Below are 19,953 nucleotides of genomic sequence, written 5' to 3' on the forward strand. Positions count from 1 at the left end.
GCAGCTATTTTCTCCCATTCTGAGGGTTGTCTTTTCGTCTTGTTTATGGTATCCTTTGCTGTGCAAAAGCTTTTAAGTTTCATTAGGTCCCATTTGTTTATTTTTGTTTTTATTTACATTTCTCTAGGAGGTGGGTCAAAAAGGATCTTGCTGTGATTTATGTCATAGAGTGTTCTGCCTATGTTTTCCTCTAAGCGTTTGATAGTGTCTGGCCTCACATTTAGGTCTTTAATCCATTTTGAGTTTAGTTTTGTGTATGGTGTAAGGGAGATTTCTAATTTCATTCTTTTACATGTAGCTGTCCAGTTTTCAGAGCACCACTTATTGAAGAGGCTCTCTTTTCTCCATTGTATATTCTTGCCTACTTTTTCAAAGATAAGGGTACCATATGTGTGTGGTTTTATCCATGGGCTTTCTATCCTGTTCCATTGATCTATATTTCTGTTTTACTGCCAGTACCATACTGTCTTGATTACTGTAGTTTTGTAGTATAGTCTGAAGTCAGGGAGCCTGATTCCTCCAGCTCCTTTTTTTCTCAAGATTGGCTATTCGGGGTCTTTTGTGTTTCCATACAAATTGTGAAATTTTTTGTTCTAGTTCTGTAAAAAAGGCCATTGATAGTTTGATAGGGATTGCATTGTATCTGTAGATTGCTTTGGGTATTATAGTCATTTTTACAATGTTGATTCCTCCAATCCAATAACATGGTATATCTCTCCATCTGTTTGTATCATCTTTGATATCTTTCATCAGTCTTATAGTTTTCTGCATACAGGTCTTTGCCTCCTTAAGTAGGTTTATTCCTAGGTATTTTATTATTTTTGTTGCAATGGTAAATAGGAGTGTTTCCTTAATTCCTCTTTCACATTTTTCTTTGTTAGTGTATAGGAATGCAAGAGATTTCTGTACATTACTTTTGTATCCTGCTACTTTACCAAATTCATTGATTAGCTCTAGTAGTTTTCTAGTATCTTTAGGAAACTCTGTATAGTATCGGGTCATCTGCAAACAGTGACAGTTTTACTTCTTCTTTTCCAATTTGGATTCCTTTTATTTCTTTTTCTTTTCTGATAGCAGTGGCTAAAACTTCCAAAACTATGTTGGATGATAGTGGTGTGAGTGGGTAACCTTGTCTTGCTCCTGATCTTAGAGGGAAGTGTTTAAGTTTTTCACCATTGAGAATTATGTTGTCTGTGGGTTTGTCATATATGGCCTTTATTATGTTGAGGTAGGTTCCCTCTGCCTACATTCTCAGGAATTTTTATCATAAAGGGGTGATGAATTTTGTTGAAACCTTTTACTCTATCTATTGAGATTATCACATGGTTTTTATACTCCAATTTTTTAATATGGTGTATCACGATGATTGATTTGCATAGTGTGAAGAATCATTGCATTCCTGACATAAACTCCACTTGATCATGATGTATGATCCTTTTAATGTGCTGTTGGATTCTGTTTGCTAGTATTTTGTTGAGGATTTTTGCATCTATGTTCATCAGTGATATTGGCCTGTAGTTTTCTTTTTTTTGACATCTTTGCCTGTTTTTGGTATCATGGTGATATTGGCCTTGTAGAATGAGTTTGGCAGTGTTCCTCTCTCTTCTGTATTTTGGAAGAGTTTGAGAAGGATAGATGTTAGCTCTTCTCTACATGTTTGATAGAATTCGCCTGTGAAGCCATTTGGTCCTGGGCTTTTGTTTGTTGGAAGATTTTTAATCACATTTTCAATTTCAGTGCTTGATATTGGTCTTCTGATATTTTCTATTTCTACCTAGTTCACTCTGGAAGTTTGTGCTTTTTGGAGAATTTGTCCATTTCTTACAGGTTGTCCATTTTATTGGCCTATAGTTGCTTGTAGTAATCTCCCATGATCCTTTGTGTCTGCACTGTCAGTTGTTCCTTCTTTTTCATTTCTGATTCTGATTATTTGATGTTCTCCCTTTTTTTCTTGATGAGTCTGGGTAATGGTTTATCAATTTTGTTTATCTTCTCAGAGAACCAGCTTTTAGTTTTATTGAACTTTGCTATTGTTTCCTTCATTTCTTTTTTATTTATTTCTGAACTGAACTTTATGATTTCTTTTTTCTGCTAACTTTGGGTTTTTTGGGGTTCTTTCTTTAATTGCTTTAGGTGTAAGGTTAGGTGTTTTATTTGAAATTTTTCTTGTTTCTTGAGGTAGGTTTGTTTTGTCATAAATTTCCCTCTTAGAACTGATTTGCTCCATCCCATAAGTTTTCAGTCATCGTGTTTTCATTGTCATTTGTTTCTAGGTAGTTTTTGATTTCTTCAGTGATCTCTTGGTTATTTAGTAGCATATTGTTTAGCCTCCTTGTGTTTGTATTTTTTACAGTTTTTTCCTATAACTGAATTCTAGTCTCGCAGCATTGTGGCCAGAAAATATACTTGATATGATTTCACTTTCTTTAAATTTACCAAGGCTTCACTTGTGACTCAAGATATGATCTATCCTGCTGAATATTCCATGAGCAGTTGAGAAGAAAGTGTATTCTGTTGTTCTTGAATGGAATGTCTTATAAATATCAATTAAATCCATCAGGACTCATGTGTCATTTAAAGCTTGTGTTTTTCTTATTTATTTTCATTTTGGATGATCTGTCCTTTGGTGAAAGTAGGGTGTTAAAGTCCCCTACTATGATTGTGTTACTGTCGATTTCCCCTTTTATGGTTGTTACCATTTGCCTTATGTATTGAGGTGCTCCTATGATGGGTGCATGCATATTTACAATTGTTGTATCTTCTTGGATGCATCCCTTGTTTATTATGTAGTGTCCTTCTTTGCCTCTTGTAATAGTCTTTATCTTAAAGCTTATTTTGTCTGATATAAGAATTGCTCCTGCAGCTTTCTTTTGATTTCCATTTGCATGGAATATCTTTTTCCATCCCCTCATTTTCAGTCTGTATATGTCCGTAGGTCTGAAGTGGGTCTCTTGTAGACAGCATATATACAGTTTTTGTTTTTGTATCCTTTTGGCCAGTCTCTGTCTTTTTGTTGGAGCATTTAATCCATTTACATTTAAAGTAATTATCAATTATGTTTGTTCCTATTACCATTTTCTTAATTGTTTTGGGTTTTTGTAGGTGTTTTCCTTTTCTTGTGTTTCCTGCCTAGAGAAGTTCCTTTAGCATTTGTGTAAAGCTGGTTTGGTGGTGATGAATTCTCTTAGCTTTTCTTGTCTTTAAAGGTTTTAATTTCTCTGTCAAATCTGAATGAGATCCTTGCTGGGTAGAGTAATCTTTGCTGTAGGGTTTTCCCTTTCATCACTTTAAATATGTCCTGCCACTCCCTTCTGGCTTACAGAGTTTCTGATGAACGATCAGCTGTTAACCTTATGGGGCTTCCCTTGTATGTTAATTGTTGCATTCCCTTGCTGCTTTTAATATTTTTTCTTTGTATTTAATTTTTGATTGATTGATTTACATGTCTTTACGTGTTTCTCCTTGGATGTATACTGCATGGGACTCTCTGCACTCCTGGATTTGATTGACTACTTCCTTTCCCATGTTAGGGAAGTTTTCAACTATAATCTCTTCAAATATTTTCTCAGACCCTTTCTTTTTCTCTTCTCCTTCTGGGACCCCTATAATTCTAATGTTGGTGCAGTTAATGTTGTCCCAGAGGTCTCTGAGACTGTCCTTAATTCTTTTCATTCTTTATTCTGTTCTGCGGAAGTTATTTACACTATTTTATTTTCCACTTCACTTATCCGTTCTTCTGCCTCATTTATTCTGCTATTGATTCCTTCTAGAGAATTTTTAATTTCATTTATTGTGTTGTTCATCATTGTTTGCTTTCTCTTTAGCTCTTCTAGGTTCTTGTTAAACGTTTCTTGTATTTTCTCCATTCTATTTCCAAGATTTTGGATCATCTTTACTATCATTACTCTGAATTCTTTTTCAGGTAGCCAGCCTACTTCCTCTTCATTTGTTTGGTCTGGTGGGTTTTACCTTGCTCCTTCATCTGTTGCATATTTCTCTGTCTTCTCTTTTTTTTCTAACTTGCTGTGTTTGGGGTCTACTTTTTGCCAGCTGCAGGTTTAGAGTTCCTTTTGTTTTTGGTTTCTGCCCCCCAGTGGGTGAGGTTGATTCAGTGCCTTTTGTAGGCTTCCTGGTGTCTGTGCTCTGGTGGGTGGTGCTGGATCTTGTCTTTCTGGTGGGCAATGTTATGCCCACTGTTGTGTTTTGGGGTGTCTGTGAACTTAGTATGACTGCACAACCTCTCTGCTAATGGGTGGGGTTGTGTTCCTGTCTTACTAGTTGTTTGGCATGAGGCATCCAGCACTGACGCTTGCTGGTCATTGGGTGGAGCTGTGTTTTAGTGTTGAGACAGAGATCTCTGGGAGAGCTCTCACCATTTGATATTACGTGGGACCAGGAGGTCTCTGGTGGTCCAATATTCTGGACTCAGCTCTCCCACCTCTAAGTCTCAGGCCTGACACCCGGCCAGGACACAACGACCCTGCCAGCCACAAGGCCCAGAAGGAAGGAAAAAAAAGGAAGAAAAATAATAATAAAATAAAAAATTAAATAAAATTAAAAAAATTAAAAAAGAAAAAAGAAGAGAGCAACCAAACCAATAAACAAATCCACCAACGATAGCAAGCACTAAACACTAAACTAAGATAAACATAGCAATCAGAAACAAATCAGTCGCAGAAAGAAAACCCCAAGTCTGCAGTTGCTCCCAAATTCCATCACCTCAATTTTGGGAACATTCATTGTCTTTTCAGGTATTCCACAGATACAGGGTTCATCAAGTTGATTGTGGGGATTTAATCTGTTGCTCCTGAGGCTGCAAAGAGAAATTTCCCTTTCTCTTCCTTGTTCACCCAGATCCTTGGGTTCAGCTTTGGTTTTGGCCCCACCTCTGTGTGTAGGTCACCCTCAGGTGTCTGTTCCCCACCAAGATAGGAGGGGTTAAAGCAGCAGCTGATTAGAGCTCTCTTGGTCACTCAAGTCAGGGAGAGGGAGGTGTACGGTAGTCATAATTGGAATGTGGGATGAGCCTGTGGCAGCAGAGTCCGGCATGACATTGCAGCAACTTGAAGCATGCCGTGTGTTCTCCTGGGGAAGTTGTCCCTGGATATCGTGACTCTAGCAGTGCGGTGCTGCACAGGGTCCCTGGGGGGTGTGGGTAGTGACCTGTGTTTGCACACAGAATTCTTGGTGGCAGCAGCCTTAGCGTTTCATGCCCATCTCTGGGGTCTGAGCTGATAGCCATGGCTCAAGCCCGACTCTGGAGCTCACTTAGGCAGTGCTCTGCCTTCTGTTGGCACATGGGGAAGCAACCCCCTCTCCTCATGCTCCCCGAAACTATGGTCTCTTGCCTCTTCAGAAGGTCCAGTCTTTTTCCCTGACTCCCTCCTGGCTAGTTGTAGTGCACTAGCGTCCTTCAGGCTGTCTTCACTCAGCCAACCCCAGTCCTCTCCCTGGGATCTGACCTCCGAAGCCCAAGCTTCAGCTCCCATCCCCCACCCATTCCAGGAGGTGTGCAGACAAGCATCTCAGATTGGTGAGTTCTGGTTGGCACTGATCCACTGTGCGGGAATCTCTCCACTTTGCCCTCTGCACTCCTGTTGCTGCACTCTCCTCTGTGGCCCCGTGGCTTCCCCCCTGCCCACCCACTGTCCCTGCCAGTGAAGGGGCTCCCTAGTATGTGGTAACTTTTCCTCCTTCACATCTCCCTCCCAGAGGTGCAGGTCCCATCCTTATTCTTTTGTCTGTGTTTTTTCTTGTGCCCTACTCAGGTACGTGGGGAGTTTCTTGCCTTTTGGGAAGTCTGAAGTCTTCTGCCAGCACTCATTAGGTGTTCTATAGGAGTTGTTCCACATGTAGATGTATTTTTGATGTATTTGTGGGGAGCAAGTTGATCTCCATGTCGTACTCCTCTGCCTTCTTGAAGGTCTCCTCTCTCATATCTTCTTTTGGGCTCACACCTATATAGCCAACTGCTTGTTGGGCATCACAAGCCTAGATGTGCCACAGATAGTTTTCTAAATTCACCATATCCCAACTTAACTCATCACTTCCCTTTCCTAACCTAGTTGTTTCAGTTAGGAGGCTTTAAGGTACAAATACCAGAAATTAAGTAAATTAAATTATGATAAAATTATAACAATTTTTTGCCTTTGACAGACATACTGGAGATGGTCACATATGTTGGCCAATTCAGTGGCTCAGTAGTATCAAGGATCCAGGTCCTTTCCATCTGTTTTCTGTATTATCATCAGCATGTCAACTACTCCTCTTATGGTTAAAAAATGGCCACAGTAGTGCCAGACACTGTTTTCATAAAATAATGTCCAAACACTGAAAGACAAGGTGATCCTTCCTTTTGAACCTTTTTAGAGAGAGAAAATCTTTCCTAGAAGCTCTGCAACAGATTTCTCTTCACTTGTCATTGGTAAGAATTGTACCACATGCTTTATGCTTTACAAGTTAGACTTAGATTCAGCAGCAACACAGCAGAAAAACAAACAAACAAATCAAAACAGATGACCTAAATATGATAAAATTTTATACAGGAGAACAGACGCATGCAGTCCAGGGCTGGTAAGGTAGCTTCATGAACTCATCAGAAACCCAGCATCCTTCCAGTCTTCTATTTTGTCATCCTTAGGGAATTGCCCATATCTACATGATCCTAGAAGGCTGTTGAAGATCCAGTCATCACATCCATGTTCAGGAAGGAATATGGTACAAATAAATGAGAAGGTGTATCCTCTCCATTTTAAAGTCTTCCCATTAAATCTCACTGGCCAAAACTTAGTGTCATCACCACACCCAGCTGCAAGAAAATTTGGCAGTAATGTGCCGGGCTAAAAATTGGCACTTTATTGCTAAGAATGAAATGGAAAATGGATATTTGGGGCTGACCAGTGCTCTGAAGAACATAATCCTTTTAAATCAATCACTGGCAAAGGAAATACAATTTCCATTATTAGTTCATACCAGTGACTCCCAGTCAGGGGTGATTTTGTCCTCCAGGAAACATTTGACAATGTCTGGAGACATTTTTAGTTATCACAACTTGGGGGAAGTGTTGGTACTAGTACCTGGTGGGTAGAAGCCCAGGAAGCTGCTAAACATCCTGCAAAGCACAAGACAGGCCCCCACATCAAAGAATTACTTAGCCTAAAATGTGAATAAGGCTGGGAGTTTAGAAACTCTGGCTTAGACTTATCAAGATCTACCACATACTTACCTTTGGCTCTTGGGCTGGAGAAAAGCCCAGGCTTCTCTAGCTTTCCATATGTCAGTGAATGGTAAATAATGTATCCAGCTGTCCAAGTTAAAATTCTGGGGATTGTCCTTCCTTGGTTTAAAATTCTACAGTGTCTTCTCATTGCTGTCAGGATAAAGATAAAACCCTTAATATGATCTGAGAGAACCTACATTGTCCAGGCCCTACCAGCTTTGTAACATACCACTCTCCCCTTGCTCTCTGTGGTCCAGCTATCCTGGCCTTTCCTTTCAGTTTCTCAAATGTGTTATAGTCTTTCCCAACTCTCCTTTGCTTCATCTTTCAGATCCAACTTCAGTAGACTGATAGCGTTAGTGGTCTCAATTATTCACCCTTCCCTCTATTCATGCCCACTGGCATGTAATATTGTAGTATCCTTCCACTCTGACTAGACCTGCCTTTGTGATTTGCTTCAGTCAGTGGAAAGTTGGCATAAGAGATAGGGTGCTGATTCTGAAGCTAGGCATTGAGAAACATTTTGTGCCTTCTCATCCCTGTAGTCAATCCAGGACAAGCCCAGACAAGATCAGTAGAACCTCAGATGACCTGCAGATATTTGAGTGTGAAATAAATGCTTATTGTTATATGGCATTGAGATTCTGTGATTGTTACGCAGCATTACTGTGGCAGAAGCTGACTGATAAACACCTCAATCCAATATCACGAAATTCTGTTCATTCTACTGCCTGTCATCCCACTGACTCAGTTCTGACCTTTAAAATGTTCTAACTGGTCTCCCTATTTCTAGGCCTTCCCTCCTCCAGCCAATCCTCCACACTGCTTCCATAATTATCATTCAAAACAAAACAAAACAAAAAATTATCATGTTACTCTCCTGCTTAAAATTCTTTTATGTCTCTCCATTGCCTTCAGGATAAGATCCAAACCCTAAGCCTTGCATTGCAGGCTTCCTTTCTATGCTACTTTTACCTTTAAAATCTCATCTGTTCTGTCCTCCCTGGTATCCTCCAATCACAAGGTTCAAACATGCTCTGTACTTTAAAGCCTGTAGACCTCTACTCTTCCCTCTGTTCCCTTCCCTCCCCTCATTTGGGTAAAATTCATTTTCAGCTTTCTAGGTGAACTCAAAAACCAGCTCTTCTGTGCAGCCTTCCTTGATTCCCTTCACTTCTCCTCAGATGGAAAATATCATGCCTCTCCTTTGTGCTTCCATGAGGAGCTGTTTAGCTCACACTTCCTTTAGCCTTGAGTTATAATTAGTTCCTTAAGCAGTCACCTGTCCCACTCCCTGTGAACTTCCTTTTGTTATTTTTATCCCAGTCCCCTTCCTTGCTCCCACAACCTCCCCATATCTAACATGGAATCTGGAACAAAGTAAGTAATGTGTGTTGTAAAGGAAGAAATCTCTAATTTTAAGCCTGTAATGATAGATCTTTAAGGTGTTATATTAGGGGCAGTTATATCCCATCAAATTATCTTCCCTTCCCTGCCTTCACATTTCCAACCATAATTATCTATTAATAAGAAAGTCATTGGGGTAACAAACTCTCCCTTTGAAAGCTATATAACACCAAGAAGGGGGGAAGTCTTCATTAGTGTGGCATAGGTCTTTCCTCTCATATATCTACCTGAGATAAGGTAATAAGCATTTTGTTGTATACAGGAGTGGAGCAAGGATGCTCTGTAGAGCTGTACAGGATGCACATTCCAACTCTAAGTGGTGCCACTCAGATAGGTTCGGGGTATGGATGTGGAGTGGGGGCTAAGTATAGTGACTCTGAAACACAGGGAATAGGAGAGAGAGTAACCAGAGATTACTGAGGAGGCCAAGAGAGGAGAGGATAAGTGAAGAGAGATGAGGCTATAGCAATTTTTCCATGTGCCTCTAGTCTATGAGCCTTTATTCTGCAGCAATCTTAGAGCATGAAGACCATGATCCAGGACAGAATTTCCTTGGAGAGGGTAAACACACACTTTGTGGGTGGTCTGCCTACTAAGCCCATGGTGCCAAATATCCTCAGCCTTTTCTTCCATGCCCAACTTTATGCTTCAAGGAGTTTCCAAATACTTCTTGCTCTGTATCTCAATTCCCTAGTTTGCCACTGACTCCCTGTGTGACCTTGGGTTGATCCTTTCTACTCTTTAGGCTTCTGAGTGGGGGGTTCATAAAATGTTTTACAAGGATTTGACTCAAGGATACTGTGTATCTATGATTCCTTAACTATAAGGTGTGTTGTGAGTGTGAGTGCGTAGGTATGTATATGAATTTAGACATGTCTCTGCCCCTTAGGCTTCAGTTAACTTATAAAATGGGTATATTTGATCCAGGTCTCTTAAGGTCCTTCAAGTTTATAAGTATCCATAATTCCACAATTCTTCAGTCCAAGCCCTTTACTCTAAGTCAGATTTTCTTTTTTTTATCTTTATTATCCTCCTATCCATTTTCTCTGTAGCTCAAGGATGCTTCCTTTCTTGCAACTCCCAGAAAGAAACATGAATATTTCTAGGCCCTGCCCTAGATCTGGGGAGCCGTGTTCCTCTCTGGCCACACTACTCTCAGCTCCAAAGAACTATGAAAATGCCAGCTGCTTGGAGCTGTCTCTCACTGCTAATAGGTTGGTTTTTTTTTTCCAGTTGTCTTGAGATACTAATTTATTCTCCAAATAAACTCCACTTAGGTTTATAATAAATGTGATTTAAGTGAAAAAAATTATCACCCTCTTAGGCTGAGAAAACCACTCCAATCTCTCCAGGGAAGAAATGCTTTCATTAACCAGGGCCTCTCCCAGACTCTTCAAGGCAAAGCCCTCACCCTGGGGGTGGCACCCAGAGAAATGCAAATGCTGTTGGACTGGAGTGAGCTCACAACTAGCCCCAGCCCTCCTGGGGGACACAGACATTCAGGGTCCATTGAGCCCTCAAGGGGATCATCCTAGACAGCTCCCTGCCCACAAGCTGTGCAGCCTTTCTTCCAAGCCAGATCGTTGAAATCTCACCAGTTTGTAAATATCTTTGGATGTCTCATTACTATTCATGCCACAATTTAAAGATCCATATGGATTCTTAAAGATCATCAGATCTAACTGCCTTGTTGAAGAGAGGCAGTTCTCTCAGTCTCTGGGGAGACTGAGGCCTAGAGGAAAAAAAAAGGACTTGCCCAAGGTCACAGGATCAATCAGTGGCAATACCAGAGTCTTCTCAGCCTGTGGAAGAGCAGCAACCACATAATAGTTTGATTTTTGCAATTCTCCCTACCTCATTCTTTCCCATTTATCACCCAGTGCTCTAGTCTATATCACCCTTGTCAGTTTTTGGTTTTGTGTGAGTACTCAATTTTTGGATGCAATGGAAACTATCAGAGAGTGGGACCTATACCTTCCTACAGTCTGGCTCAAAGCATTTACCAGCCACATCTGATTCTGCTTGGGACCTTGGTTATCTGACAGCATAAGCCTATTACGAGCCCCCGGTATTTTTTTAATGACTTCTCTGGCTGAGTTCCCAACCTCTTTATCCATAATCAAAGACAGCTGCCCCATCCTTCCCACAGACAGGAGCTGCTGTAGGCCCTGAAATCTCCGTCTCTCCCTAAGAAACACCTCTAAGAGCATGTTCCATAGAAGGAAGAGAGTGGAATGGAATCTTTCAACTCTGGAAATCTTGGTGACTTAGTCCTCTTCCACTCCAGCTCCTGTTCTCTCCAGAACCCACCCTCAACACTAGTCCCCTCTGCTGACAGGTAGCCTAGTGCATTCTAGCACCATATATCTTCATAAAACAGGAGGCCTGGCAATACATTTTAGGACAACGTGAAAGAGGGACTTATAAACTCTGTTATTGGAAAGTCTAGGGCACACAGAGAATATGATTCCCATAGCTGCATTTTTTATTCATTCACTTGTCAATAATTCATTCATTCCTTAACAGTCACCAAGTGTCTATTGTGGGTCAGGCTATGTGTGAGATGCTGGGGATAAAGAAATAAGGCACAGACCGTTATCCTCAAGAAGTCCCCAGATTAGTAGGAGCAGGTGTGACAATGTTATAATATACAGTGATCCATGTCAGATCAGGGTTAGGTACAAAGTGTTGAGTAAATATATGTGAATGCCTTATTTTGCTTAGGGGATTCAAGCAACATTTCACAGAGGAGATAATTTTTCAGTAATTTTGTAAGGGCAAAAGGGAGTTTGCTGACAGAAACAGGAATGAGTGCCCCAAGCAGAGGGACTACCATATCAAAAGCCCATGGCTGAATTTTAATAGCTAACATTTATTGAGAACCTACTATGTGTCAGGTACTTTATGCATTAACTCATTTAATCCAGACAATAACCCTATGAAGTAGGTAATATTGTAATATTATTTACAGATGGGAAACTAAGGCACATAAAGGTTAAATGACTTGCCCAAGGCTACTTTAACTAGGAAATAGCGGAGGCATTATTTGTACCCAAACAGTTGGACTTCAGAAGTGGCGCTCTTAACCACTACATGGTATTGTTTCTTTCAGACAGTAGTGGGAAATAGCTTGACTGGTATGTAAGGTTGGAGGGATAGAGGCACAGAGGGTGAAAATGTCAAGAAGCAGGTTGGAGAGATCCTAATCAAAAGGTCAAGTGGAGAAACAAAGAGGAGACATTGGAATGGGGAAGGCATTTGCATTAGTTATGACTCTCAGGCACAAATTCAGGTCTATGTGGAATACCCTATTTGCTCACCTCTATGTAAGACACTATTTCCACCTCCCAAGGAGGCTTAGGCAGGTTTCCAGAAAAATGGGAGAAGGGCCTCTAATTTCCAGTTTCTCATGGCCACCTCTGACACCCTTGTTATCCAAGACCAGCCAATGGGCTATGAATGAGGCAAGCTGGAAACCACCGGAGGTCATAGGGCCCCAGGCAACTGCTGTCCTTGGAAAGAGCTTGTGAGGCTCAAGAGAGGTAGTATTTGAGATTTGGAAGGGAGCTGGGTGGGCAGAGATGTCATTTCCTGAGAGGTGGTGTCAGTGAGGTATCACTGAGAAGCCTCAGTGAGAATTTGTCTTCTGGCCACAAAAACTTGCTTTCAAAATTTAACCACATTAATAAGGTTTTCTTTTTACATCATTCTTTCTGCCTTTAATCTTTTTTTTAGTAGTTAATAATTTTGTGTGTGTGTGAAAAAGCAGTCACTTTCAGTTATGTTGCAAAAAAGCCAAAAATGTGTGTGGCAGACACTGCTTGTCCTTACCCAATATCCATTCTCCTATTCTTCCTGACTAACAGGACTCTGATTTTGTTTGGAGCAGAAGTGGGCCCAGCAGGGGTGGAGGAAACCTACACTTCTTAGCCTCCCTCAGCTTGCAGAGCGATAGCCAGAAGATTTAGTTCTGACCAATGATATGCAAGCAGCGGTAACTGTGTGGCAATTTCACAAAAGAGTTTTTAAAAGAGGGTAGACTCCGTGGACGCATAACTTTTGCCTTTTCCTGTCCTTACTTCCTACAATGCAGACATGGTGCCTGGTGCTATAGGGGCTATGTGTCTCATAGATAGACTCCTATATATACACTGAGGATGATACCACAGGTAAGAATAGTAGAACATAAAGACACAGGGGCCTGGATACCCAGTGGGTCCTGGACTCTAACTCTTGATTTCTTGCTGAATATATATATATATATATATATATAGATATAGATATAGATATAGATATAGATAGATAGATAGATAGATAGATAGATAGATAGATAGATATGACCCCTACCTGTTTAAACCTCTGGGTTTGTTTGTAAGCTTGATTGCTTTTATTATTTGTTGCCAGATGCAATCCAAATTGGTATAGTTTGCATACCTTCTTGAGCTGGAGTTTAAAGCGTGGTGGGGTAACAGAATCCACTAAGGAAGAAGTGATCCTGAGGGATGAGCTGGGGGCAGCCCCTCCTTCCTTCCTGCAGGCTTTTCTTCCCAAGCTTCTCTTTGTCCAAACCTGGGAATTTCTTCTGTTCTGATTAAATCAGGAAAACTGTTCCCTTACAAGGAGTGGCTGTGAGAACCAGAGCCTTCAAGGGAAAGCGAAACCCAGGAGATAAAATTTGGGCATCTGATACAAGCTGTACCTTCCCTCCTACATCTGTCTTTTGGAAATCTTCTCTGGCAAAACCCAGGATGTCCCCTGTTCTGTTTCTTTTTAAATATGCAAATTTAATGAGTTAATGACTACAAGCAAGACAAAGTGATAAAATTGTGCTTCTTTTATAGACTGGTGACAATGAGATGTTTAGCTATAATTTTCCAATACAAACTTGAAACAATATTCGTATTGAATAAACACCTTCAAAAATGAGTCATGTGATGAACACAGAAATTTTGACCAAAGCAAACCATAAATTGAAAATTGTTGGAATTATTCATATTTTTAATTCAACATGTTTGCTCTATTTAAAAATTAATACCTGTAGAAGATAACAATAGATTATACTTTCAGACATTACAGAGAAGGTATATACCATTGTTTATAATCCTTAAAGTACCTCTTAAATTAGAAAATACTGCTATACTACATATCAAAATTAAAAAAAAACAAAACAAAAAATGTACTGGTTTATTTAAAATATAAACATTTTATTTTATAAATTACTTTAAAATAATAGATATTGATGTGCATTTTAAAAGCACATTAGGGCTTCCCTGGTGGCGCAGTGGTTGAGAATCCACGTGCCGATGCAGGAGACAGGGGTTCGTGCCCCGGTCCGGGAGGATCCCACATGCCGCGGAGCGGCTGGCCCCGTGATCCATGGCTGCTGAGTCTGTGTGTCCGGAGCCTGTGCTCCGCAACGGAAGAGGCCACAACAGTGAGAGGCCCACGTACCACAAAAAATAAATAAATAAATAAAATAAAAAAATAAAAGCACATTAATTCCATCATAACCAATTGGCAAAATTTAGGAAAATCATACATCATTTCCTTATTCCTTGGTTAAAAGTTTTCCTTTATTGTGGCAATTAAATTTAAAAGTAAAATAATGAATTACTGGAAAAATATCAACATCATAATGATTTGCCAGTTTTTTCCAATGGAATAGAAATTAGAATTATGTATCCATTTAGAAATACTGCAAAGCTCAAACTAGTTGGGAGAATTTAACAACCATTTTTAAGTTCACAAAATACAGTATTTTCATTTAATATTTATAAATATACAGTACTGTTTCCTATACCAATACAGCATTGTACAATAAGTGTAATGCCATCTGAAACTTACAAAGTAGACTCATTTAAACAAGTCAGTAAGATAAACAGTAGTACCCATGTTTAGGCACACAAACTGTAAAACTGCAGTTTACTTTTTATGATTGGTTCTGTGCAATTAAAAATGAGACAGATACAAAATAATTAGATATGCAAGAAATAGCTATTCACAGTTAAATAGTGACATTCTGTCCATATTTCATACATCATTTTATGCATATTTTTTCTATTTTTAACTTCAAAATAAAAAGTACTGGTTTTCTATGGGTTCATAAAACAACATAAAAATAAGCACAATCCAAAAGAATGTAAAGCAGGTGTTATTTGAAGTTAACAAACTATGGCCCAGGGCTTAGATCCACTGCAAAATATTTCCAAATCCAAATAATACTTACAGAAACAATTCTACACAGAAAGAAAATATTGCTTGCCTCCACAGAAACCAATAATTTATAAGAACAATGTTCCTTTTTAATTAACCTACATATTAAAGTCACACATAGCCCATCTTTAATAGTCAAACTTGGTGTCACGACAAAAGAATGCAGATTGGACCATTGTTTTGGACTGTAAATTTTCACATGAATGAAAATGTATAAAGCTGGAATGGCATAAAAAGATATCTATATAAATCAGAGGTTTAATTTTTTTTCCTTAACAATCTTAGGTACCAACCAGATGAAGTTGCTGGTAACTCATACACTGATGATTTTTGAGGTATATTGGAAAGGGAAGGTTGGTTATTACCACTAGGACTCTTGCTGATTCTACTCACAGTCCTGCAAATGGAAGGAAACCAAGGATGAGGAGATTGAATTGGACTAGGCAAACAAGAAGAGGTAGAAGGAATAACTCCTGCTGGGCCTTGTCACTCCCAGAGTCACTATTCAGTTCTCCAACATTTGTCAGTCCATCTCTTTCATGACTAATCTTCTGTATAAAATGGCATTGGTAGTTTGGGAGTTTAGTATTGACGTGTACACACTGCTATATTTAAAATAGATAACCAACAATGACCTACTGTATAGCACAGGGAACTCTGCTCAATATTATGTAATAACATAAATGGGAAAAGATATTGGAAAAGAATATATACATGTATATGTATAAATGAATCACTTTGCTGAACACCCGAAACTATCACAACATTGTAAATCAACTATACTCCAATATAAAATTTAAAAATAAATTTTAAAAAGTGCCGTTGGAATCTTGATAAAGATTGCAGTGAATCTGTCAATGACTTTGAATGGACTTAATTTTTTTTTGGCTTCACCTTGTGACATGCGGGATAATTCCCCAACCAGGGATCGAACCCATGCCCCCCACAGTGGAAGCACAGAGTCTTAACCACCGAACCACCAGAGAAGTCCCTGAATGGACATTTAACAATATTAATTTTTCCAATTCATGAACACAAGATATCATTCTATTTATTTGTGTCTTCTGTAATTTCTTTTATCAATTTCTTGTCCTTTTCAGTGTAGAAATCTTTTACCTCCTTGGTTAAATGTATTCTTAATATTTTATTGTTTTTGATGCTGTTGTAAATGGAATCATTTTCTTTATTTCTTTATTAGATAATTTGTTGTTTGTATATATAAATATCATTTTTCACAGAAGTAGAAAAACAATTCTAAAATGTATATGGAACCAAACAGAAAAACCACTGAATAGCCAAAGCCATCCTGAGAATGAAAAGCAAAGTGGGAGGCATCATACTTCCTGATTCCAAGATATATTATAAAGTTATGGTAAATAAAAAATTATGGTACTGGGATAAAAATAGACAAATAGACCAATGGAACAGAATCAAGAACCCTGAAATAAATCCATGCATATAGAGTCAACTAAAATTTGACAAGTGAGCCAAGAATACACAGGGGGGAAAGTCAGTTTCTTAAATTAATGGTCCTGGGAAAATTCGCATGTAATAGACTGAAACAGACCCCTATCTTATACCACTCACAAAAATTAACTTCAAATGGATTAAATACTTAAGTGCAATACCTGAAACCATAGAACTCCTAGAGGAAAACATAGGGACAAAGCTTCTTGACATGGGTCTTGGCAATTAGTTTTTGCATATTACACCTAAAGCACAAGCAACAAAAATAAAAATAAACAGGTGAGACTATATCATACTAAAAACCTTCTTCACGGCAAAATAAATGATTAAGAAAGTAAAAAGGCAACTTACATAATGGGAAAAATATTTGCAAATCATACATCTGATAAACAGGTAATATCCAAAATATATAGAGAACTCTTACAACTCAATAGTGAAAAAAAAACCAATTTAAAAATGGGCAAAGAATCTTAATAGACATTTTTTTTCCAAAGAAGATATAAAAATGGCAAATAGGTACATGGAAAAGTGTTCAACATTAGTAATCATTAGGGAAATGCAAATCAAAGCCATAATAAGATATCCCCTCACCCTTGTTAGATTGACTATCTACAAAAAGACAAGAGATACAAATGCTGATGAAGATGTGGAGAAAAGGGGACGCTTATGCACTGTTGATGGGAATGTAAATTGGTACAGCAACTATGGAAAGCAGTATGGAGTTCTTTAAAAAACTAAAAATAAAGCTACCACATGATCCATTAATACCACTTCTGGGTATATATATGAATGAAACGAAAACAATAAGTCAAAAAGATATCTACTCCCTTATGTTTATTACAGATTTATTTATAATAGCCAAGACTTGGAAACACCTGATTCTTTTGATTGATAAATGGATAAGTTGTTGTATGAATACAAAATGGAATATTATTCATCCATGAAAGGGTGAAATCCTGCTGCTTATGACAAAAAGGATGTACCTTGAGGGCATACTGCTAAGTGAAATAAGTCAGACAGATAAGACAAATACTGTATGATCTCACCTATCTGTTGAATCTTTTTAAAAAACTCACAGACAAAGTCATCAGATATGTGGCTATCAGAGGCGGGGGTAGAGGTGGATGAACTGGAAGAAGAAGGCCAAAAGATACAAACTTGCAGTTAAAAAATAAATAAATACTAAGGATGCAATGTACAACATGATGACTATATATATATATATTTTTAACATCTTTATTGGAGTATAATTGCTTTAAGATGGTGTGTTAGTTTCTGCTTTATAAAAAAGTGAATCATTTATACATATACATGTATCCCCATATCTCTTCCCTCTTGCGTCTCCCTCCCTCCCACCGTCCCTATCCCACCCCTCTAGGTGGTCACAAAGCACGGAGCTGATCTCCCTGTGCTATGCGGCTGATTCTCACTAGTGATCTATTTTACATTTGGTAGTGTACATATGTCCATGTCAATCTTTCACTTTTTCCCAGGTTACACTTCCACATCCCACTATCCTCAAATCCATTCTCTAGTAAGTCTGCATCTATATTCCCGTCTTGCCTCTAGATCCTTCATGACAATTTTTTGTTTGTTTTTTAGATTCCATATATATGTGTTAGCATACGGGATTTCTTTTTCTCTTTCTGACTTACTACACTCTGTATGACACACTCTAGGTCTTTCCACATCAATACAAATAACTCCACTTTGTTTCTTTTTATGGTTGAGTAATATTCCATTGTATATATGTGCCACATCTTCTTTATCCATTCATCTGTTGATGGACACTTAGGTTCCTTCCATGTCCTGGCTATTGTAAATAGAGCTGCAATGAACATTGTGGTACATGACTCTTTTTGAATTATTGTTTCTCAGGATATATGCCCAGTAGTGGGATTGCTGCATTGTATGGTAGTTCTACATTTAGTTTTTTAAGGAACCTCCATACTGTTCTCCATAGTGGCTGTATCAATTTACATTCCCACCAACAGTGCAAGAGGGTTCCCTTTTCTCCACACCCTCTCCAGCATTTATTGTTTTTTTTTAAACTTCCAGTTATTTTATTACTGCATATACTTGTATATTCTTTTAAAATATCTTTTGCCACAATTTCAGTGTCTCTAAAACATACTTTGTAGTCATTGAGTACCATGCCACTTGATATCCTAAACTGTCATTGCATTTTCAAAGTCTAGTTTTTATTTTTTTTTTTTTAACATCTTTATTGGAGTATAATTGCTTTACAATGGTGTGTTAGTTTCTGCTTTATAACAAAGTGAATCAGTTATATATAAACATATGTTCCCATATCTCTTCCCTCTTGCATTTCCTCCCTCCCACCCTCCCTATCCCACCCCTCTAGGTGGTCACAAAGCACCGAACTTATCTCCCTGTGCTATGTGGCTGCTTCCCACTAGCAGTCTATTTTACATTTGGTAGTGTATATATGCCCATGTCACTCTCTCACTTTGTCAGAGCTTACCCTTCTCCCTCCACATATCCTCAAGTCCATTCTGTAGTAGGTCTGTGTCTTTATTCCCATCTTACCCCTAGGTTCTTCATGACCTTTTTTTTTTCTCCTTAGATTCCATATATATGTGTTAGCATACAGTATTTGTTTTTCACCTTCAGACTTACTTCACTCTGTATGACACTATCTAGGTCCATCCACCTCACTACAAACAACTCAATTTCATTTCTTTTTATGGCTGAGTAATATTCCATTGTATATATGTGTCACATCTTCTTTATCCATTCATCTGATGATGGACACTTAGGTTGCTTCCATCTCCTGGCTATTGTAAATAGACCTGCAATGAACATTTTGGTACATGACTCTTTTTGAATTATGGTTTTCTCAGGGTATATGCCCAGTAGTGGGATTCCTGGGTTGTATGGTAGTTCTATTTGTAGTTTTTAAGGAACCTCCATACTGTTCTCCATAGTGGCTGTATCAATTTACATTCCCACCAGCAGTGCAAGAGTGTTCCCTTTTCTCCACACCCTCTCCAGCATTTATTGTTTCTAGATTTTTTGATAATAGCCATGCTGACTGGTGTGAGATGATATCTAATTGCAGTTTTGATTTGCATTCCTCTCATGATTAATGATGTTGAGCATTCTTTCATGTGTTTTTTGGCAATCTGTATATCTTCTTTGGAGAAATGTCTATTTAGGTCTTCTGCCCATTTTTGGATTGGGTTGTTTGATTTTTTCTTATTGAGCTGCTTGTAAATCTTGGAGATTAATCCTTTGTCAGTTGCTTCAATTGCAAATATTTTCTCCCATTCTGAGGGTAAATCAAAACTACAATGAGATATCACCTCACACTGGTCAGAGTCATAGAGTGTTCTGCCTATGTTTTCCTCTAAGTTTGATAGTTTCTGGCCTTACATTTAGGACTTTAATCCATTTTGAGCTTATTTTTGTGTATGGTGTTAGGCAGTGTTCTAATCTCATACATTACATGTACCTGTCCAGTTTTCCCAGCAACACTTATTGAAGAGACTGTCTTTTCTCCACTGTATATTCTTGCCTTCTTTTTAAAAGTAAGGTGACCATATGTGTGTGGGTTTATCTCTGGGCTGTCTATCCTGTTCCATTGATCTATATTTCTGTTTTTGTGCCAGTACCATACTGTCTTG

Source organism: Physeter macrocephalus, chromosome 21 (genome assembly GCF_002837175.3).
Source record: "Physeter macrocephalus isolate SW-GA chromosome 21, ASM283717v5, whole genome shotgun sequence".
In the NCBI taxonomy this organism is placed as follows: Eukaryota; Metazoa; Chordata; class Mammalia; order Artiodactyla; family Physeteridae; genus Physeter; species Physeter macrocephalus.